This window comes from Tenebrio molitor, chromosome 5 (genome assembly GCF_963966145.1).
Source record: "Tenebrio molitor chromosome 5, icTenMoli1.1, whole genome shotgun sequence".
NCBI classification, from domain to species: Eukaryota; Metazoa; Arthropoda; class Insecta; order Coleoptera; family Tenebrionidae; genus Tenebrio; species Tenebrio molitor.
Window position 1 is genome coordinate 24580131 of NC_091050.1, and position 24089 is coordinate 24604219.

Here is a 24089-nt window from a genome sequence, read left to right on the forward strand (position 1 = left end):
CTTAAATCGGGTTAACTAGATGAATGATGATTGCAATTAATCACGGATTAAGCTTCGTTGCCATTGACATAATTTACGTTGGCGTTTTGTTGCCAAGGCTAGAAGAAAGGAATCTTATTACTCGACAAGCTCTTTGAAAGTTCACCCTGTTAAGTACTCATCACCTTCCAGGTCAATTTCCAGGCCCGGCAGGCCCTCAGTTTTGTCCAGAACGTTGCGAGAAACCTTTGACTTTCCAACAACTGAACCGTTACGGTGCCATTACCGTCAGATTTCCATCCAAAACAGCACTTTTCCCGAAATTGGAAAAGCGCCTAATTAACCGCAGTTACCACTCAGAAAATACGTTATCGGTTTAATCAATTCAATTTTTACAGTTTGTTTAAACATTCACGGGGAAAAATCTACGCCGAAGAAATATTGTTTTAACCGTCGAACTTTATTCTCCAGAGAACGGCTGCGAAACACCCTATAATATTCTGAGGGCATAAATGCCGGAGTGATGGGATTTGCGAAAACGTGCCTTATGTCTAATAATTGGTGCACCTTAATGGATTGATTGGTCGAGAATATAAATACGTCGCTGGAACGTATTTGAATGGACCTTCAATCGATTATTAATTATTGCTGTAAACACTGGAGCTTGAACACAAAGAGATTTGGTCTTTTTCAAGTAAATATCTATTATCGATTAGACGAGATCGGCTTTATATCGAGATCAAATTTCCGAATCATAATGTATTAAATCCTGTAATACTAGACTTTGTTATATGAAATTGATTTTAGATGATGACCTTGTGGAGCCGCGATCCGTTCCTGATTTCGGTTATTATCTTAATGCAATAAACAATAAGTTTCATTAAATTTTTGTAATTGAATTTAAAATGATTTCTGCTCCTTTTTGTGAATTATCTTTGATTTCACGCATCAATATGTGGCGCAGAATTATTGTGGGAACTCTAAAAAATAACATTACCAATTTTGATTAAATAAAAACGAGTTGTGGCAAGGGTAATAAATCACTGTTGCAAACGGTCTGATTTCAGACATGAACAATGGGTGAAATTTGATTTCGGACAGATCGATGGATTCTATTTTTTATACGAATATTGACTATTAAATCTGTTATAAATGTTCTTTAGGAAAATTTGACTAAAGCTGATTCTGTTGTACAAGATGTTTTCCAACGATTCCAGTGCTTATTTGAAGGTCACAGAATCAAACTCATGTAGGAAACAATTTTCTAAAGCTACGGTAATTTTTTGCACCAACAGTTTACATATCTATGTTCTCAAGGATAATTTAAATTTCACTTATTTTTGAACTATAATGTTATTGATGAAAAAATCCGTTGTTAATTATTTCTACGTCTTCTTTATTATCGAATATGAATCTTCTAATTTGACACCTAGAAAATACATGTATACTCTGTTTCTTAGTTCGATGCCGCTGAGCCATAAAACGACCGAAGCGCTGACAGATTCCAGTGCGTCCAAAACATTTCATGATGGGAAGGCGTTATGCTGCTTATAGAGCGCAATTCAGCCTACCTGATATTTTTGGATTTCCTACTTTAAAGCACTATCCTTTACCTGGCATCTTCCAAATATCATGTTTTCTTACTTTTACGCCCGCACACAGATTTTAAAACAAGGATTGCCAGTTTGTTAACGTGAGCCGAGCGCAATTATCTTCTCAACAAAGGAAAGCTGCATGTGCGGGTGTTAAGCGGTGATTATTACTGATTTACGACTTACCGGCGTCCAACTCAGGAATAGGGTACCTATAGCTATTCTACACATGTCCGTACCTCGGTGAAGTTGTTTGGTTACAAGCTGACCACAATTGGCTGTAGCTACACCCAGTGACAGATCGTAATTTCTAACGACTTATTTAAAGCATAAACTAATACTTTGAACCGCTGCCAGTCTATAAAGTTTTTATTGTAATCTTTCTAGAATATGCACGATTACTAACAAATTGGATGAAGCGCAACTTTGCCTATCTTCAAGGTTTTAGTGGAGCTTTTTATCAAATATTTTAAGATCCGTATTATTTTCACGTCACATGTTCTAAACTAGTAGTGCTAGACATGCTTCTAATATCGCAACGCAAACAATTTTTGTTTTCCTCCGGTTGATAGCCGAATATTGGAATAAACATCTAGAACTTGAGGACAACTTTTGGCTTTTAACCTATAATGAGGCAAGATGTTACAAAACGTTTGTTTGATATCAGAGTGCTGTTTACTGAGTCTTAAGAAGATTTGAGGTGTATCCTTTCTTCTTTGTGATGATATTAAAATTGCTTGTTTTCCGGTAAATTGTTGCGCAAACAAGACGTTAAGATAATGTCATTATACGTAACGTTTAATTTCCTCCTGAAGAGAATTCGCGAAAAATAAATGCTAATAATTAGTGGAAAATATCGGACGAATTCTCCCCATTCCTGCATTGTGAATTACTGCTGCGTCCATTACTGGTCGTAAAAAACATTTTGATGTTTCACCCTTTTTATGTCGTGCCGTCTATATAATATATCGTCATGGTCGCAGGTATGTTTGGCCATTATACGCAATAACCTTATCCTCGAATCTAATTACCTTTTCCTTTTGATAATCTGATGGTTCCTGGAAATGAATAAAAACCCTAACGACTGTCTTTTTCTCCGACAATTTTAATGGTTATTTAGGTAGTGAGGATAATAATTATTGTGATCTTCAATCTCTTTCGGGCGATGCGGTAATTTAAATGATTTTGTTACTGGAGTAATTGCTCCTCACACGCAATGACAAATAACAAGTTGACCTGAGGGAAATCAGACCTGTCGCATTTTCTGGATTAATTACATGAACTCACACGCGAACGTAATTATCGACAGGTTCCGATAAATCTGTTGCAAAAGTAGAGGGTTTTTGTTTATTTAGCGCGTCATTATTCCACTTTGTTTCGTCGTAGTTTCTCGCCGTCATTCAACATTTAAGATAACCAACAAAGTTTTAATTAAAGGTCCGCCATAGTCGAACCAGTGATGCAACACCGCGCCGAACGAATTGTGTAATTGAGTAACATTTAAATTATCTAGGCATTCTTCATTATGTTTTTGCTATGTGCAGAAGAACATTCTGTTGGGAAACAATCCGATTTTTATCATCTTTCATAACATTCCGGTACACATACTGAAATTCTCGTAAATCATTTCGGGAATGAAAAGACGTCTGTCATTACAGAATTAAGGAACCGTATATGCAAAGTTCACTTTCACCTAGAACAGGTTTCGGGTTATTACTGCTTTTGAACTTAAAAGTAAGGTCATCATCTTGCAAAATGCGCCGGCTTTATCTATTTTATATCAACCTGTTACCCGTGCTGGAGTTTTAGGCCAAGTCATTAGCAAACAATGCCTATCTGGGATTTAAATCTTTTTAAAGGAAATTGTTGAAGCTGAATTGTTACACCGGTAATTATATCAAAGTCGATTATTTAATCAACAAACTTAATTCAGTTCGTTTTTAGCTTTATTAAACTGATTCGTGGAATTTTGTACCTGTATATGAAGAAACTAAATTAAATATTTAAAATGTGTAACGTATCCCTGATTATTTTTATGAAAATCTCAACAGACTCTACTAATTTACAAGTAAGCATGTTGCGTGTTAATAATTTTTGGCCACTGTTCGAAAATAGCCCCACACTGAGGACACATTTTAGGAATGTTTTAATTTTTTCAAAACACTAAACGAGGCCATATTTATTGTGACTTATTTGCTTTTCTACGACCTTGTCTCTTTTCTGAAATTCTATTAATTAAATGTATATATTAAATGTAATTACCAACAATTAACTGGCAACTCATCAGTTAGGAAATAATATTTCGTCTATAATTGTTTGTCTAATTGGGTTGGGCATTGTTAAAAAAATTTTGTTTGAATTTAATAAGTAGCTATTGATAATTTAATTGACATTTTCCTTACATTTAATTTTTGATCTTTAACTCACCAACTCCTGCAAATTATTCTACGACGAAGTATAATAATTAACATTGACAGCTGATGCATAAAAAATTATCTCCATGTTTTGTAATAGCTAATTAGTGTTCAATTTAAAACAGGTAAATGTTGGTGCAGTTGTCGTATGCATTACAAAATTTAGTTAAGGCTTGTTTTTGTGAAAACCGGTATTGACAAATGTTATTTAATCTGAATAAGAATCTCAATGAAAATGTTTACGGTTACAAACCACAAAGTGATAACAATTACAGCATTTGCACTTTAAGCTGATAAGAGGGAAGGCATATTAGCACATCATCCATAAGAAAATCAGAAGATGATAAAATAATTACAGTAATTTAGAAGGAAGAATATTTTTTAAGACTAACGTTTCCTCGGACCTGGGTTCTGGGTTGGTCGACTTAAAGAAACTTAGAGAAAACAATAATAATTAATTTATTGCTCGTTAACAATTTATACAAAATGAATTGTAGAGTACTAAACCGAAACTCGTACGCTTGTTCATCACCGTCTTCGCTCGCCCATAATTTATAATGGCTCATTCCAAATAACTGACCCACTTTAACGCGCATCATTTCCCTTTTTGTCTCAGACATTCCAGGTAGGCCTCAGCGCTTCGCTATGGATCACGACTTATTATTCACGATCACATCATCCTTGCGATATTTTGAGGCACGCACATTTTTTTCCTTTACTAAACACTTACTTTTTGACATGTTTATCATTTAAAAATACATAGTAGGTCACTTCCAACTATACTCAATTTTTTGTACACTAATTTAAAAGTTGTCGGGCTAACTATGTTGAAATTTTTGTTTACCAACTACTAGAAATGCAGTATTCTTTAAAACACCTATTCCACAACAAACACTTGCGGAGTAGGCCAATACCTTTGTTTGGAAGAATTCGTATTCGAAATTAGATTTTTTTTCCAATATACAAGAGATTTAGTTTATCGAATAAGACGGAAAATCAGCATGGAAATGCCGAATCAGACGATTCCAAATGCTGTGAATTGTAAATGTTTTATTTTCACGTACATTCAAAACATGTATTGACGAAAGTGACAGTTAATTTGGATTGAAATATCCTTTTGTTATACATACGTAGCTTTTAAGATATTTTTAGGGAGTCACGAAAGAATAACAATCCATTGAAAGGACATGAATACTTATACATACCGGGTGTAGAATGGATTTTGGTACATATAGGCACTTTACGTGTAAAAGTAAAAATCCTCGGAAATTGGCTCCCCTAATTATTTTAGAACAAAGCCTTAAATACAAAAGTTGTAGGGTTTTAAAAATGGTTCCCAATTCTTATTTTTTTCATTTTTTAACATCTTCCGGAAGTACACAGTAATGGAAAAAGGAATTGAATTTGTCAAAGTAGCAATAGCTGTGAAGTGTAACCGAGGTGACAACCAAAGGTGACATGTATGATATCCGACACGTCAAACTTGGAATTGGTCGCTCCGGATAGAATGCAGGAAATTTTGCTTGCATGTCTCTAAAACACAATCCGGACTAATCCCATTTTACGAAGTTAACTTTTTTTTCTTTGTTGAAAGAGTTCATTCTTTGAGGAATCAGCAAACTCGTTACGTTTGTCAAAAAATGAACTGAATTGCTATCGGGAATCATGGCTATTACTATTTTATGGATATATTTTTAATATTTAATGTTTCTTGTCTAACAGAACCAGAAGATGTTAGAATATAATTTTAAAAGAATTTAGGTACAATTTTTTTTACTCTACAACTTTTGTATTTAAGGTTTAGTTGGAAAATAATTAGGAGAGCCACAATATCCGAGGATTTTTACTATTACACGTAAAATGCATATGTATCAAAATCCATTCTACACCCTGTATATAATATGCATTCAGAACTGCCAGATTTTTCAAAAAGTCTAAGGATTTTGCAAAAGAATGTTATTTTGATTTTATCAAAAAAACTTTTATTCAAGCCCTCTTTTGCTAGTGGCTGTAGAAACTGACTACTGTAGTGAATAATAAAATTTACTGCTACTGGTGTAATAACGGCCTGTTTATTTCCCGCACGTAATGATATGTTGGTGAATTGAAAATTAAAATTAATGAATCAAGTTTTCAGCGAATGCACGAAATACTTGAACTGTAAAATTATTGTGTTCAAGTTTTCTTTTGACATTGATATTTATAATTATTCATTATTCAGAAGCAGTTCCCCGAATCTGGTTGTAATTAATAATTTCAATACGATGTTGCAAAAATTAAAAATAAATATGACACAAATATTAGACAACGAGACACAAACAGGATGCTATTTATTACACGATACACTTATTACGTAGTGTGACCACTTTTCCCTAATCGTTGCATCACTGCACAGCTTTAAAATGTAAATTTTCTGTTGAACCGTTTTCTTGGCTTTACCAAAGAAGAGACGAGACTAGAGGGCAAAGGTCAACTGCGTAGGGTTTAATCATTGAAAGTCGTCCTTTACCCAAGAGTACTATTTTGGAAATATAATCGCGCCGATACGGTTTCCGGGTGGAGTTTTGGGGTAAGTTGGAAGTTCTCTCTCTCTTATATGACCGAAAACTTCGTACATTTCATACATCAGTCGGCACAGAGGAAGTTTCGAGTAAAAATCGAACATATTATTAACTAATTTGAACGGACTTTTTCGGGTGAGAGCTCAGGCTAATATTATACCGTAGTTGGGTGGTGTTCCGGTTGTACGCTTCATGATAGTGTCGTTGTCCACTCCGGAAATGATTGTTTAAGAAACGACCAAATGTGTCCTTTATGCGGTACATAAAACAAAACATGACGAATTAGATTGTGCACATTACTATAATCGGGTTCAAAAATTACGGCCTTGGTCGACCACTATGTAGGTATTTTTCCTGCAAGTCATAAAGTTTATTACCACTACTTCATCTTCATGTCTTGTCAGAGTAATTTATAAATAGCGTATGTCCTGAAAACTGTGTGCGTCCTCGCCTTTCGAACATAATTTGATATCGGGATCATCCATTTCAATTCAAGATCCGTTCCATTAGCAAACCTTATCCTCTACAAACTCGTTAATTACGTAACGAATAATGGAATTATGAGCGCTATATCGTCATCACGATCCCGCTTCATTGCCCTGTTGTAAACTATTTTAAATTGAAACGATGTTTCGTACAATGAGGACAGATCACGTATTCAATATTCGTGTTTACGACACCGTTCCGTCGAATCTACGAATAACTAGATTGTAGGTGCGATCTTCATCGGAACTTTTTCACGCAGTTTGATGATGGTTGATCCCGGTTTGCTCTCACAGTAATAAAAAATTCACGTTGTTTACTTTTATGTCCAAAAAACTTTCTGTTTAGAATCTCGTTGATCCCCTTGATTTTTTAAGCTAGAAACTTATTGTTGGCGAAATTTGCTTTGATTTATTATACAGTTTACGAACTGGAAGAAAAATATTTTCTAATCGAATCGTAAGGAACGACGAAGTTTTCCAGAAACGTTTCTCCATTATGAAGATTTTATTTACATATTTGAATACGTCGTATGCGGGTTTCGTAAAACTGCAGTTGCAGTGTTGCAAGAAAACGAGCAACAGAAAACAACAGGAAACAGTGACGTAAGTGGGAATATGGGGCAAATTATCAGTTGTATTGTTAACTAGTCCTAATGTTTTTTTTTTTTCATACTAAGAGAACATTTCTAAGAAGAGTGGAACATCTTTTCCAATGCTTATCCTTCTGTCTTGTCTTGTCTCCGCAAACATCGATTTATTCATTTATGTATATAAAAAACAATAGCGTATAATGATTTTACAGGGACAAGGATGATTAGTCCGGTTTTTTAATGGTATATGAACAGCTATAAAATAAGAAATTTACCATTGATTAATTAACCATGATGATGAACTACAATTAATAATTTTCATGAGAATGGTACTACATATACTCGTAGTTTATTCTGCACAAGGTTATTAAACGTATTGCGCGAATTTTATTAAGAAGAAAAGGAAAACTTAATGTTTTTAGATGTCCTTGTTTTCACTAACACGAAATAGTATATTATGATACGAGTTTCATAAAGGCCGCGTTACACCAAAGCAACAATTGGCAATTGTTGCCGTCAACATTTTTTAGTAATGACCGGCAACATTACTAAAAAATGTTGCAGGCAACATGTTGCCAACTGTTGCCTTGGTGTAAGGCCGACTTAAGAAGCATTTTGTAGCACGCACCGGTTTAGGGCACGAGGAGCTTGTGAGGAGTGCCATGGAGTAAGTGATACAAAATGCCTTATAAACGAGATGATTCACAATTTGTTTCTATTTTGCGCCTTTTTATCCCTTTTTAAATGAAAAATCGCAGTTTTAAACTCTGGGGCATTTTATGGTGGTTGGTAACACAAATGTTATAGTAGATTTGAAAGTTCAATTTGAAGTCTTGTTATAACGTTTGTTTAGCGTGATTTGGCGTTCGGAATTTGATGTTTGAAAGTTACCAACTTTGAAAGACAACATTGAGCTATCTAGGACTCGATGACAGTTGGAAGAGGTTTTGTGGATGACAAGGATCATTTTTAATTCTTGTGATTTTTTTCTTCTTCACTGTGTATCTTGTAATTCTTTTTGATAAACTGAATGAAATTGTGTCACGATAATTATTACGGAAGAAACTAATACATAGTTGAAAATACAAATATGTAATCAACAATTCTTAATTAATTTTAAACTTGTTTATGTTTTAGTTTTACGTGATTGTTGGTCTTGTACTGGAAATATAAACAAACAACTTCACCAATGAGAGCTGCAGAGACAACAGGACAACCAATTCCTACATTCTATTTTTGGATATTTTAACATTTTTAAACGAATTTTTTAGTTATTGTTTAGCGCATCCACAGGGTGTTTCTGAAATACGTGTGTTAATTTTAACCAGTGGAAGAATTGGCGCGTTCATGGAACTTTTCTCTATAACATTTTTACGAAAAAGCAATACAAATTGATTTAAAATTTGGAATATTTTCTGTTGTGATAGAAACAGAGCTTTGTTAAAAAGTTCCATTGTTATATAAAAAAATAAATAATCAAAATTTAGATTCTCATGGCTACAAAAAATAGAAACTAGTTAATCACACAAAACGACTCGTTTGGTAAAAATTGTGGGGCAAAAAATCTTGGAATACTTTTACAAATTTTACAAAATGTTATAGATAAAAGTTTCATAAATTGGCGAGTTCTTTCACTGGTTAAAATTAACACACGTATTTCAGAAACACCTTGTATGTATTTAATGAAGTTAAAAAAATGTCAATAACAGTTAGATATCTCAAAAAAGAGAACAAAGAATGTTGTAGAGCACTACATTAAATTAATGTAGAAATTTGTGAAAATTCAATTTTTCAGATTAAGAAATGGTGGAGAACAATAATAAATTACGAAGAAAGTGATCAGAAGATTTTTTTTACTTCATTATACATTCACGTTGTTTTGGCATAATGGGAGGTTATGGAAATTTTGCACTTAATTTGGTAGTAAAGCTGTCTGTTGAATTAGGTTATGTTTTTCTAAATTTGAGGTTATAAATAGCATCAATGTGTAGTGCATTGTTTGTACAGTTGGCTTCAAAAAAAAACGGGAAATGAAATTTGACCTAATGTGAATTGGAAATTTAATTTGTCACTTTACGTCAATTTGTGTCTGTTTGATAGTAGTATGTATTTCTGACACATAAGCGCAGTTTTTTAACCTAAATTCTAAAAAGCCGTTTCAAACTATAAAAATTTAATAAAATTTGACAGAACTTTTTCTGACAGTTTCCGTTTTTTTTGAAGCCAACCGTACTCAGTTTTACTAGTTTATAATAGAAAAATACTCAAGACATCGCGTGAAATTCAGCTACTTGTTATGTTCGGAAATCAGAGTGTCCAAAGTTAAAAAAAAAAAAATAAAAAATAAATCATGACCTCCCATTATACCAAAACAACGTGGACGGTGTTTATGTGTCTATTTACAATTTTGATAATCACTGGTAATTAATAATCGTTTCTAGTATGTACTTAACTTTGCCAAATTTAAACGGGAACAGAATTCATGTTGTTTCTTGAACAATGTAGGCATTACATGGAAAGTGCTCTTTTCTTGAAATTCTTAATATCAACTTGAGAATTGTTGATATTTTCATAATACGAGTAGCTTACGAACACCTGGCGATCTTTAATAATAAACACAAAGGATAACAAGAACAAGACAAAATCATATCATTCTTAGGATTTTTTTGGTTGTAATTAATTAAACAGAGTAAATGTTCTTGACAGATATGACCCACTGTGACAGTTGATGACAAGCAGGACCGATGTAAATCAAGCTTCTGCTATTATTGTTATATGGATTTTTTTGATCTCTCCCGATTTTTGGGAGTGTATTAAAGTGGGAAGCGGCCACGTGTGGTAGCTCTGCCGTCATATTTTATGTCAATGGTGTTGCACGAGGTTCTCTCTTTTGTCACCTATGCCAGCGTTATATTTATGTACATGTCACAGCGTTCCTGAATTGATATATATTTTTAAGCAAGAACGCTTGTATGTCGGTTTGGAAGCCTCACTGAACATGCGGAATTAAATTCCAAGTTATTATTGAAAAATAATTTTTCGCAATTCACATATTTTAGCGGCGGGGATTTATTCAGTCTTGTGTGTGCTTTCATCAATGTTTCAGATTTGTTATTTTCGTTGTTTTTTGTTTTAACCCAATATTTGCCTCATGATAAAATCCTGCAGTTTTAAAATTATTCTGTAATATGAGCAAAGCTTGATTTGATCTGGCTCCAAAAAAGTATCCTGTTCATCTTTGTTTCCTTTACTTGTTGTCTCGGTTGATTATTATTTAATGATGCACGTTAGAATTATAAATGCAATCAAGTGGAAGAGTTTCAAGGCAAAATTTTCGTTAAATTTTAATATGTTTCATAGCTAATGATACAGCCGTAATGGCATTATGAGTGCTTTATTGATCAATTTTAATGCACCAACTTGTTTATTCGGTACATAATAAAAAGTGGAAAATAACTTTAGATAAAAGTTGGGTGAGAATGCAACTTCGTGTGTCAAAATACTTCTTTAATGTTACATTAGAACAATCGTGCAATTAATTTTGTATTTATAGTTACAACACGTGAGCCTAGTTTTCCCACCTCTGATAACGCTTTTAACCACTTAAGAATATTAAGTACGTGAATCTATAAAGTCTTAGAGACCGCAGATGCACGTTGTGTTTTTCCAAGTGTATTACCTTGAACACTACGTACACAGGTTTACATAAGTTTTCAGTTTTCCACCTCATCATAGTGATATTGTTATGTATGAAAATATAGTACACGTTTAATGACGTAGTTACATTGGATAACAGGGATGTTTGACAATATTTATTATTCATTTTGAACCGTGTATTTTTTAATTTTCGGAATTAGTTTCAGTTTGTTACTGGTGCAGCATTAAAAATTAAATCATTTTCACAAACAAGTTCATTTGCTTCCGCAAATGCTCATTTTGGAACATTATTAACGTATTTACAGTACGTTTTTGTGTCTCATTAAAATGAAGAGACCCATCAAATAAGATGACGTTAGGCGTGAAGTTATAAAAATAACGAAAATAAGTTATTTAACAGCCTAACATTTCCTTGACATTTTATATATTTATCTAAATAACATTTTTGTTAAATATTGTTCAAATACTGGTAACCTTACATTTACATTTAAGTTCTTGGTTAATTATTAGATACATACTTCATAAATTCTGTTTTTTCCAGGATAGAGAACATTATTTTGAAGAGCTTTACTTGTAAAGCATTGTTTGTTGCAGTCGAGTGCGTATTAATTGTGATTTTAATAAAATTGGAGGAGTTATGATTACAAAAGAAGAACCTTATACTTGTTTATTGGTCTAAGAACCATTGTTGATAGTCTGATATTTACCTGCACGTATTACAACTTAACAATATGTTTTAATTACTGCTTGTCTGAAGTATTATCAAAATGATACCCCATCAAAACTATTCTTTTTTTAGTTCTTTATTTATACTTAATTATAGTCGTCCGTATCAACGATCATTTTTCAACATTAGTTTTGGCAGGCCTGATGAATTTATAAATACAAGTGTCATTTACGGTGAAGTATGATTCAGATCTCTAATTTTTTAAAGATAATTAGGTAAGCTATTATTAATTTTATATTAATGATGTTATTTTTTTTATGAGAAATCTTTGGTGTTTAGAAAAAATTTCGATTTTACCACTTGTAATTTCAGCAGCGGGAATAGTACCGCAATCTCTTTTTAAAAATTTAAAAATTCTGGATTTAGATAACACATTGGTAGTTGAAATTCAAAAAGGTATATTATTAATATTATACTCATGTCACATCGTGAGGAAGTTCCTTAACATTGACACAGAACATAATACACAACAAAGTCAAAATGCGGAGGCGAGACGCCGGTAATTATGTTGATAAGCACTGCACTATTACTTGATAGTAATATCCGTAACAGTGTAAAAATTGCCGTGCCGCCGGGTGGAGGTGGGATACGATGTTATTCCAAGTTTTTTTTTTTTTGATAACTGGCGCGTTTTGACTGAAAGAAAAAGCTGCTTTCAGTGAAATACAAAATCCGGTCTTCTAATTAATGCTTTTATCAAAAGCAGCTAATATTAATAATGAATTCAGAAAAGATCGTAACTTCTTCTGTATACAATTTTTGGTATTATGTATTTGAGATTTTAATTTGATAAAATTCATTTGTTTTTTTTTTTTTTCATTCTTCCCCATATCTTTTATTTATCATTTTTGTTTTCATTTGCTTTCCAAAATTATTTTGGACCATAATTTTTTATCATAAACATAATATTATTTCCGTTCAATATGAATGTACTTTTATAAAATTAAATCATAAAATCTATATGTATGTATCTTTCCTTTGAACTTCCGGAAGTGATTTTAACTTTTTTTTTCTCAAATAAAGCAGTCGTATCTGTGAAAAAAGAAACAGCATCTTTTTCGAAAGAATTGTTTGTATTACCTAACTGTTATCATCTGATTGCAGTTCAAAAAATTTTAACTTTACATAGATGTATGTACATATTTTTACAAATTGGTATCAATAACTTTTATTGACTTTCATAAGTTACATCGTTTGTGGGTCCAACGCCAATTTATTCATTTGAATTGATTGTTTGTAATATGGATGAGAGGATATTTAAAAGGCGCAAAGCTTTGTGGAATATTTTTTTTCAGTGATTAAAGGCTTTTAGTTTTCTCCTTTTAACGGGTTTTATTCCACTTACTCAGGCGAAATCCTTAATCACAGGATTTCAGAGACTGGTTTTTTGTACAACAAGGGTAAAAGCTTTATTGTTTAACAAAAAAAGAAAACCATTATAAGAAATGCTAATTCATATTTCTCGGTATTTATTAGTTCGTCTTTCACAGAATATTGGGAGAATCGATTAATTCTATTTCATTTAATTTGCTAAATTATGGATTAAACTGCTAATTCCATGTCGAACCCCTTACTCAACGAATAATTAATTTGATTACACTGGTAAAATTCGTAACTGGTTTGAAGTATCGACCAAAAACTAACTGCATTGCAGTTCGTTTCTCTTGACAAACGCTATTGTCGAAATGATTTTCCAGCTCCTAAAACATTCTCATTATAACCCCGAATTAATCGCCTATCCGTACCTTATCCATCAATTTTCCCCAGCAGGCGTTGTCATTGTTGTCGAGTAGAATTGGCTTAGGTTTTTTGCACCATTGAAATAAGCGAATGAATTATGGTATAATTAGCAAGGATTTAATTAGAATTTGTTCGAATTAATTATTATTGTTGGACAGACTATGAGTGCGGAATCGGCAAAATGTAATAATCAATAACTGTTATTTGAACAGTGAAAATCAAACATATGTTTGTTTGATGTAGGATAGAGATTCAGTGCAACAACTACTTCAAATTATCCATTTTTAGTTTTACGGGGAAGGAGTTAAATTCGAGTGAACTTTTTGGATCGTATAATTCCTAGTGTTTTAATGCCTAGCATTTGTTACTAGTGACATTTAAGTATTTTTTAAAAGATGCTGCATAGACATGAGGAATGTTCATCTTTCACCAACGTAAATGTTAAATGTAAAGGATTAAAGGATGAAGACGGCAATCTTTGCATGTTACACCGCCATAATATTGTGCAAAACAATTTATTGCAGACGCTCTATGAAATTATTTTTTATTTTCTGCTAATATCCAATCCGATTTAGTTTTCATTTGCGCATTGTTACAGTAGGCATGTTAATTAACAGTGGCATGTAACAAAATTGTAAATAAAATTTACGGATATTTAACAATTTTAATTTTTTAATATTATTAACTCAAGGACCTCATCAAAAGCTTAATAGAGACTGTCACGTATGTACACTTCTCTGAACGGCGGATGTACATAACTTTCACTATTCCGTCGATTCACCCTCTTTGAATACAACATTAGAAGAGTAAGTACATCTCGAATTGTAAACAATGACCCTGACTTGATGAATTTTAAGTGTACGTAGTCTTGGCTAAATGTTGGTAAAACTTCAAAGTGTTTGCTTAGTGTTCAGATTTCGTCCTTCCAAACTTGGATCCCGTGCTACCTACACTAAGACAATTATGTAATCAATACTGCCACTTTTAAATACTTGCTAAGTTTGATGTAATACTTAACACATTTTTATTTTTAATTTTTTACCACCACTTAACGTTTTTCCGATTTGCTTATTTAGAGATTGTTGCCGCTTTGATCTTAACAAGTTCTTGTTAACATCTTTGTTACTTGAAATAACACTCGAGTTTGTGGAATTGATACTTGAGTGTAGCAGTAATTAGTCGTTTTATTTTTCGGTTTTTGACCCCTTAAAAATATAAACGTAATGTACCAAAGAGTATCTTGGAACGTCTTAAAAATAATACTTTCTGGTGGAAAATTACGGTTCTAAATGTTTATTAAATATTTAATGCTTCGTTTGGGACTTGAATCTCTGCGAAACTTCTGTTTTTAACCTTTTATAAAGAGAAGAAATCCTTTGACTTTGTAGGTGCAGATTAATTAGATTCATTTAAAAAGATTTTTGGGTGACAGGGCAAAATTGTGTCTTTTCATGTGTGTATTCAAATTGCTCTTAATTTGTGTTTGGGATTTGTATATGTATTTATTTTTCAAAGTACATAATTTTCTTCTTACATCCGTAATTTGAGATTTGTGATGATTTTTGTTGTTTTATCAAATCGTTATACTCTTTAATAGAATTTCAAACTAGTAGCCAAAAATGAAGGAAACGGTGATAAGTACATACATAAAAGTATGTGATGCATACTTCGATTTATCAATTTCTTGCTATGTACTTGAATCACAAGACTAATTACTTTATTTAAATCTCTATTTACGTGTATTTAAGAAGAAAATGTAAAGAACTAGAGACAAATGCCAACCCACTGTTATATTTTTTATTGCTTTGAATTTGAGTACAATGATACGGTGTTGCAACAGAAATGTTGTTGAGTAGGAGAACCATTGTTATCCCAGATTTAGTGGGTTTACTTTGACATATCAATTCACATTTCGTGATGATATTAAGAATTTTGCCTTGACAGTTCAACGTGAACATTTCCTCAAGCTTTAGTTCATTTCAATCTTTATTCGAGCTACAAAATCTATCCTTACTGTCGCACGCGACACAATTTTCTCAAATCTGATTTTCTCTAAAATTTTATTGGTTCTTCATAATATCGTCGGTGTAATGAATCCGGTAGTAAATCACGTTTTACACTCGTAAATATAGGGTCATAAATAGAGCGAAACCAATCCGTGTAATTTAATGACTTGAAATTTTCACCCAATAAACAAAATAGTTATTATTGTGCGCGATTACTTTGGCAGTTGGAATTTATTTCGTGTTTGATTCGGCAGTAACTTAAGCTGTTAATTTGAAAAACGATTAGGCTTTATGTGCAAATTGGCTTTGTATATCAACTGTTTTTAAACCGCGGTCAAAATCTGTAGATTTTATATGATTGAAAGTGCGTAACTGTACCTTTTAGAGTAAAAAGACATAAGACGAAAACGTGAATATATTTTTGTTCGTTTAACTAAAAATTCACCACCTTTTGTTATTGCTTTGTAGTGGAATTGAAAGAAAATTCTCCAGATTTTCTGATAAGACTTTTACATTATCAAATGATAATACATCATAGTATGTAATAATACCAACGCAGTTAGACGGTGTACAGAAGAATAATGTTTTTAATAATTGTGCAAGATTTTATTATTTAATACTTTGTAGTAGCTTAAGTTGGGTAAATTATATGTACAATTTTTTCAATCAACAAGATTTGGAAACAATTGTGGCATTAACTGGCGTTTCTTGCGTTAATGCTTTCTAGTGTCCTGATTAACCCAACGCTGTGTTAGTCTTATCAACACCCACAATAGCTTTGAGACTATGGATACCAGACAGTCGGTTAAAGTTTACTCCGTCTCAAGAATCGGATTCATGTTTGATCTTCTCATCAGAATTGTAAGCGGTTTGTCTGTGCAAAAAATATTTTATATTTGCCAAGGGAAAAATTGTTGTTTTACTCGTACATAATCAGAAAGTGCGGGGTTAATCTAAATTCCTGGAGGAATTTACAACACCAGTCATTATCCTTCCTAAACCGAAAAATCATTTATAAAAGAACTTTCCTGTTTTTTACGAGAAAAATGAATTATAAATTTTAGCATGTTGAAAGGAAAAATGTAAATTAGATTAGACAAGACGTAATCGTCTAAGGAAGCGTTAAAAATTGAGTTAAACACAATTAAGAACATGACTTTGTTCCTGGGAGTAATTGTAGACTCTCATAATACAAAGTGGAAATGTTTTTATAGAGGAAGGTAATAAATTTTAAATTTTTTAATTTATGGGACTTGGGACATATCAGCTTACTCCTCTAGGAATGTATTTGATCTCTTGCTAATTTTTTTTTTGTTCACCAATACTTAAAACATATTTTATTACACTGGTAAATTTTTAATATAAAATTATGATAATTTCCGCACGTGACATCGTATTTATTTAATTTAAAAGTATTGTAGTAAATTGAGGAAGCGATGTGATTTATTGCACTTGAAAAATTCCATTACAAGTTTTATCAAGTTGATATTTATCCAACTTACGCATATTGCAAAAATTTTGAAGAGAATTGAAATGTTATGTTTTTTAGGGAAATGAAATGTATTGGTACGGAAATTGTAAAAGGAACGTCCTTGTTGCTGCCGCATGCTCGAGCATGCCACACACCCACGTTGCTAAATAAAATTTAATTAATGATATGAAGATCGACCAGTAATAAAAAGATGAATTAACATGTTTACCGTCATTAGCATAAACTGCACCTATTAAAAGATAAGAAATCAAATGTGTTTTTAAAATACAACTGAAACAATTGGAGGCGATGGGTCAAATTGTGCTTTTCATATTAACAACTTAATAAGATAATTTAATTATTCTAGATAATGCAATTTTGGGAGATATTTCTCACCGACTTAAAAAGATTAACAATTTTGTTTTAGAACAGCAATAAGCAAACGTAGATTGTCTTGTCCTTCTCGTTGCAATATTTTAACATAACCTCACTTTTATTATACCATTTGTTGCAGGAAATATCGAATTCATGTTCTTGGTTCATTTTATATTATTATCTCCTCTTAAAACGATTTTTGAAACATCGGGTGTTCATTTAAATTTATCTTCAAAGTAGGCGTTGAAGAGTCGATTGTGAACGCACCACAGATTACAGATCACGGATCAGCTGTGTAAATTTAACCTCACTTTTTGCGTTGTTTGTGTTTTTAGTGTGCAAATACTGACGAGTGGTACACTTCCTCTTTCACGATACTTTTGACAGCTGATAAAGCCACTCCATACGTTAACAGAAACAAAAGGAAGCACCAGGCCACTTGCCACACATTATGATATATCATCGAAGAAATACTGCACATTTTAAAAATTATTAGATTTTCTTCATAAAATAAACCGTGATAGTTTTGAATTCGCCCTTTGATAAAAGAGAATATTTTTGGCACAGCTCTTGATTCTATTGAACGTAATATATATTTGCCACAAAGGATTTGAGCTTGAGAGTTTTCCTTCCTTTGAAAAATTTCCGTTTTATTTGTCGACAAAAATAAAATAGTTGATGATGCAAATCCGACGTACATACATTTATACATTACAAAAGAATCGCTATACCGATATTTTCTGATACTTTTATTGCGAGACTTGGTGTACTTCTTATCGACATAAGTGCATTAACATAAAATCGAATATAAACTACACACCCCATATCGTGTAAGTTAAATTTGAATTTGAATTCCAAAATTCCCCACGTTTTATCGTCTGAAAGATATAAAGTTCAATACCATGCACTAATTTAGATTGAACTCTCTTTGGAGGAGATTAGAAGCCGTATTCATGGTATTTTTTATTCTCTTGAGGTTCCAAGCATATATTCACGACCACTCGTGTGGAATACCAAGTATTTTTTATTTGAATAATTTGCACTCTGCTGAAATAGAATGTGGAGAGCTGACGACATGGTCAATGTGAAGCTGGCGCTTGGGTGCAACAATGACCAACCTTGCACACAAGGTACGTGTGCTGCAACAATTCAACCTTGTTCACTGCAATTTTCGGCAGTGAACGTACAGTATTTCGGTAGATTTCTCGAATCGGTTGCGACTGAATGTGTTGCCGAATAACCAATCAGGTCATCGACTGCAACATGTTTACAACACACATTTTGTACCTCTTCACACGTAAAAGGTGTAGTTAGGACTGTTTTTGTAATTTTCAAGGTGAGCTAATATGAAGACGTTACGTGCGCCATAATGGATTGAAAATTCCCGGCAACCTTGCGGTTTTATATGACATAATCCAACTAGTGAGTAAACTGATCAATTACAATAATTAATCGATAGCGTAAATTTAAAAGTCAGGTTTATTAAAGCGGCAGCGAGCGTACTTTGACCCAAAGTGACGTGAATTTGCATAATATCAATATCAATAAACATTTAATAATAAAATGCAAATCAGCTTTTTCCTCGAGTTTTTCTATAGATGACACGCCGAAATTCACTTTTTGAATTTCCATTATGTAAATTGATAATTTGGTTAAGTGATAATTTCACTTAATCATTGTAGGAAAAATCCTTTGGCGCTGCCTTGAAAAAGGTTGATGGATTGATAGAATTTTTTTAGGTTGAACGTAATTAAGCATTATCTACGATCCGATTAGAACGCGAATTCTATTAATTACCTTAGCATTCAAAATCTGCGGCATCAAAGACGCGCCAGCCTTGGGCTTCAGATTCTTTTGGGGTTTTTGTCTAAGACCAGATAAAGTCTGACCTTGGTTTTAAGAAAGAATTCTACGGATTTTTTTCTGCAGTAGGTTAGTTTCGTGCTGCCCACATTATGTATTATTATCCATTTTTTTCAGCAGTAGTTAAAGGATAATTTAATATAATCATTCGGTTTCATATGATTAGGTACGTCATTTACAACAATTTGTTTGCTGTCAAATATATTTCACTGCTTCAGTCGGCTTTTGTATCGTATCACATTATTAAATCCGTCTTTTCAGCTTAAACATTTTAAGGAGATTGAATGCAGTTCAGTCGATAAAACTGCTTTATTATATCATGAAATTCAGCCAGCGGCTTAATGAAAGTGATAAACATTCACGAAGACGTATGAAAGTAAAAGTTTTCACTGAAGCTCATGGAATTAACACGAATTGACATGCAGGTCAATGTTAGCACTGCCATTGCCTGATGTAATATCCACGTAACAGTTATGTAGCGGCGTTTGAACTGGTTTCTGATAAAAATACGTTATCCAATCGGTCACTTGTTGTGGATTATTAATGTTGGGATCCAATTTACAACATCGTGATCAACCGAAAATGATAATTGGTCGCGGATAGCTTGGCGTATAATCAGTTTATCATTAATGTGATTTTAATTTGTTAATAATTGGCTAGTTGGTAAATTGATTATCTGGCACTCGGCAATGAGCAAAATGTAATTGTCTCAAACGGTCGAAACTTTTGAAGTCAAATAACCCGAACACTTACATTAACAGCTGCAAAAATTAACAGTTTTAATTAATTTCTCCGGTATTATTGCATTTTCAATTGAGTAATGTAAAATTAAATTGGCCGGGGATCGGACAAATTTAATTGATTTATCAGTGGACTTTCATTGCACTTATTACGGTAGCTATAAATTTGACCGACAAGTTATCGAAGGATGTCAGAGGATTCTGGAATTTTGTCTGTTAATTTTTTGTTCCTATAGGGATCGTGAGATTCAGCGTATTGTAGAACAGAGATGTATAAGGTTATTGATTGGCCACTATTGACATTTGATGTTTGTACCTTTCAATTTCAGATCAGCAGTAGTATCTGGGTGTGAACTGTAACTAATAATCAGATTTTAATTAAGAAATCAACTTGCCACAAGCCTAGGGAGGAATACGCTCTTTTTCTTGTGATTTTTGTGTTGATTCAGCACTTTTAATGACTACATTTTTTCCCAATAAAATTAAATAAAAAAAATCTTGAACAAAACTAAAATGAATTCGTCATACTGGTTTGGACCACTTAGGTACCTATCTGAGGCCAACTTCAGCTTCGCTCCGTTTAGTAAATTTATTCGAACTAGTTACAGCTCAATTAATTTCAATACATATCAACAATATCATCATTTGATTCTAATCTGTAGCAAGCGTTTTGGATTTTTCAAATAATTAGTAATTTCATTTAAATCAGCTTTATGTTGTTTTTATGCTTGTCTTACCAAGTTAATCTCCGTGAAATAATGGATAGTAATTCATTTTTGAATATTCTGCCAATGTTTTTACAGTTAACTAAAGCGCATAGTTTTGGGAAGCAATTATTTTTAAAAGCTAATAAAAATTCGTATGGGTTCTGAAACGTTTTATGTGGGTCTTTGAAGTGCGAATTAATTTTACTTTGACTTATGGAACTTTGGACAAATTTTTATGGACATCATAAAATTAGAACTTTAGAATTATTATTATTTTTTTTATTCAGCAGTAATGTTTTGTTATTAAATGTATAAATATCGCGGGAGATTAATCGCCACCGGAGGCCCACATTGAAAACAAGAATAAAAATGAAATAATAAAAAAATAATATTATCAATTTTCGATGCGATGTCTAGGCGGTATATTTTGTTTATATACATTTAATCAATATAAGATATTTTCGTATGGCAGAATCAGCAAAACTCATCTTTATTCTAGTTTTGTTTTCGCTCTTTGTATTTAAAGGTTTCATATTTCTTTCATAAATATATTTTTCGTTTCGGAAATGATATATTGTATTACTCGTTTTCCTATTTAACATTATTGTCTATTGAAGCCGTCGGATTTTGTAGTGGTGAGAAATTAATGTTTTAACACAACATTTTATTTCTACAGCGCAACAATACAAAATATTGTAGTTTCAATTTGGTTGTAGGTCGTAAAATTTTATTGGATATTATGAGCGATTAACGGGCACAATGGTTGGGTTTGAAAAGGTTGAGAAGCGGCGCGTACCGTTTGCCGTACAATGCAAATATACCAAATGTACAATACAACCCTGCTTAAAATATTACCTGCTGGTGGTAAACTAGGATTTATAAGCCCCCCAAGATCTTTAACTTAAAGTACCATAAAATTTTACGACCTACAACCAAATTGAAACTACAGTAATGGCCTAATTTTATGGAATAACATGAAAGAAATTATTTTGTGAAGAAACGTTGATAGATAATATAGGTTCATTAACAAGTATATTTGTAACTACAATAATAATAATTAGAATCGTGTATTTTTAGATATCTACCCAACAACAGTAATTGCACATTAGAAATTGCATTACTGGAAATAAATGCCCAGTTTTTTAATTATTGATTCAACTAATGCAGGTTCATTAAATATAATGAGGTGTTACTGTTATTAACTGTCGACAGAAATAGAAGAAACTAATCGCAGTACTCTTGCTAATCATTGATTGACGATTGGTGTTTTTATGAATTTGATTTTTTACATTTTCTGACGCATCTACTAAAAAGTTAATAACATATGGACGTTTAATATATAGGTTTGATGTTCAAGGTTGAGAATGATTGCTTTACAGGATAATGTTTTGTTGAAAATTGTTATTTATTACAAGAGTTACATAATAAAATTTGTTAACTTGGATAAAATGTTTTTCCAATCTTTTGCACTTTGAAGATTAGATCTCAATTTATTTTTGCGAGATACATATATATTCATCATCATCATACCATCATCCACCATAATCTGCAGTATTCAGATGCTGATTAGACAAGAATTACACCTATTAGACAGATCTGCAAGTCATATGCGAAAACATTTACATCCGCATTGACGAGTTGCTAAATATTCTAAATCGGTTAGAGCAGAAAGAAGACGATGAGATGTAAAGTGTATGCAAAGGATAAATCCTTATACAACCTAAGTCGATTGTTGAATGTAAAATTGCTGCAATAGGAAGGACAGGAGCAAGGGTCGCTAGTATGAAAATTTATACGGTTTAAAAAAGACGAGAGGGAAATCCCTTCAGACTCTCCAATGGGTAACAAGGTCAACCAATGAATTTTATGTTATGTTTGTTATTCAGCATCAAAATATAATAAATCAACTCTTCAGAATCGACCATCAAGATCAGCTTCGTTAAACTAGAATGTTACACACATCTTTTTTTTATTTCTGGCAATAGTCGTGTCATAGTTTTCTTTGTTGTGTTAGTTGTTGCATGTTGTGTTTGTTGACAATGTTGAGAGCATGAGAAGGGTTGTTTTTTAAAGGACAAACATTAAAATAATTTGAAATCTTGAGTTTTCTGCTCAGTAAATCTTCATGCTTGTGTGATGATAAATACATGTTTCCAAAACAGAAACATGTAAAAATGCCCCGCAGGGTTTCACATATGATTTTCAAATGAATTCGATAAGACCTAAACTGATAGAATTCAATCTGAATTTAATCTGTAACTATTGTTTATTATTTAACAACACTAATATCACTTCCTGACAACGGTTATACAGACTGATTCACATAACTTTCCGACCCTAACGATCTTTAAATGCAGCCAGTAATACGCTGTTCAGTTATTTTATTTACTATGAAATCTGGAAACTCCTGGCATTATTGACAGTCACTTGTATAATTCTGAAATATTTTTGTTAATATGGTGAGTGCAGTTTCTTAAATAAAAAAATATTGTCAATTAGTGCAATTTTTAAATGTTTATAATTGAAACTTGGGAGGGATGTTCAAAATATACAAAAGCTTCAAATTATTCATGTTTTTGAATCAACTTATGAATGAGTAACGTATTACTGGCTGCATTTAAAGTTCGTCAGAAAGTTATGTGAATTAGTGTGTATACAGTGTGGAAATTACTTGTGGAATAAATTCAATAATTTCGAAACTAATGACATTTATCGAAAATGCTGAAACAGGTCAATTTTTATTTCTCGTAATACTTATTTTAAGTTACTTCACTTGCTCATGACGTCATCCATTTTTGAGCTATCACGTCATCACCAATTTTTTTAAATGACAACCCCCACTTTTTTCTTCTCTTTCTGATAGACCTGCGTACTACCTAAACTATGAATTCAAAAATTTGGTAACTTACATAACAATTTTTTTTTGAGAAAATGACGAATTATATTTCAAAACCTTAATTTAATTTTTAATGTATTTAATTTTTTTCTATGTGGTTATTTAAAATCGAGGATTTACTTCAATAAATCAAACAATTTAGAAGATTTACGACGCAGAATTCGCGCTGAAATGGAACAAATTAGCCCTAACATTATTGAGCGCGGTGTACAATGTTTACACTCCTGTGTGTGCTAAATAGTTGGCGGGGGGCAATTTCAACATTTGCGTTACATTTTATTGTTAA

At 32.4% G+C, this 24089-nt stretch overlaps 1 protein-coding gene across 7 annotated transcripts in view; it reads left to right on the forward strand.

The window, feature by feature from the left end:
• LOC138131967 (pseudouridylate synthase RPUSD2-like) overlaps positions 1–24089 on the forward strand; it is a 449464-nt gene that overhangs the window by 195215 nt on the left and 230160 nt on the right. Inside the window, exon 1 of one of the 7 annotated variants that reach the window (XM_069049265.1) lies at positions 18990–19019. The exons of the other annotated variants lie outside the window; for them this stretch is intronic. The gene's annotated coding sequence lies outside the window, so the exon portion shown is untranslated. Of the gene's footprint in view, positions 1–18989; positions 19020–24089 lie in introns of those variants that run through there. 7 annotated transcript variants of the gene reach the window in all.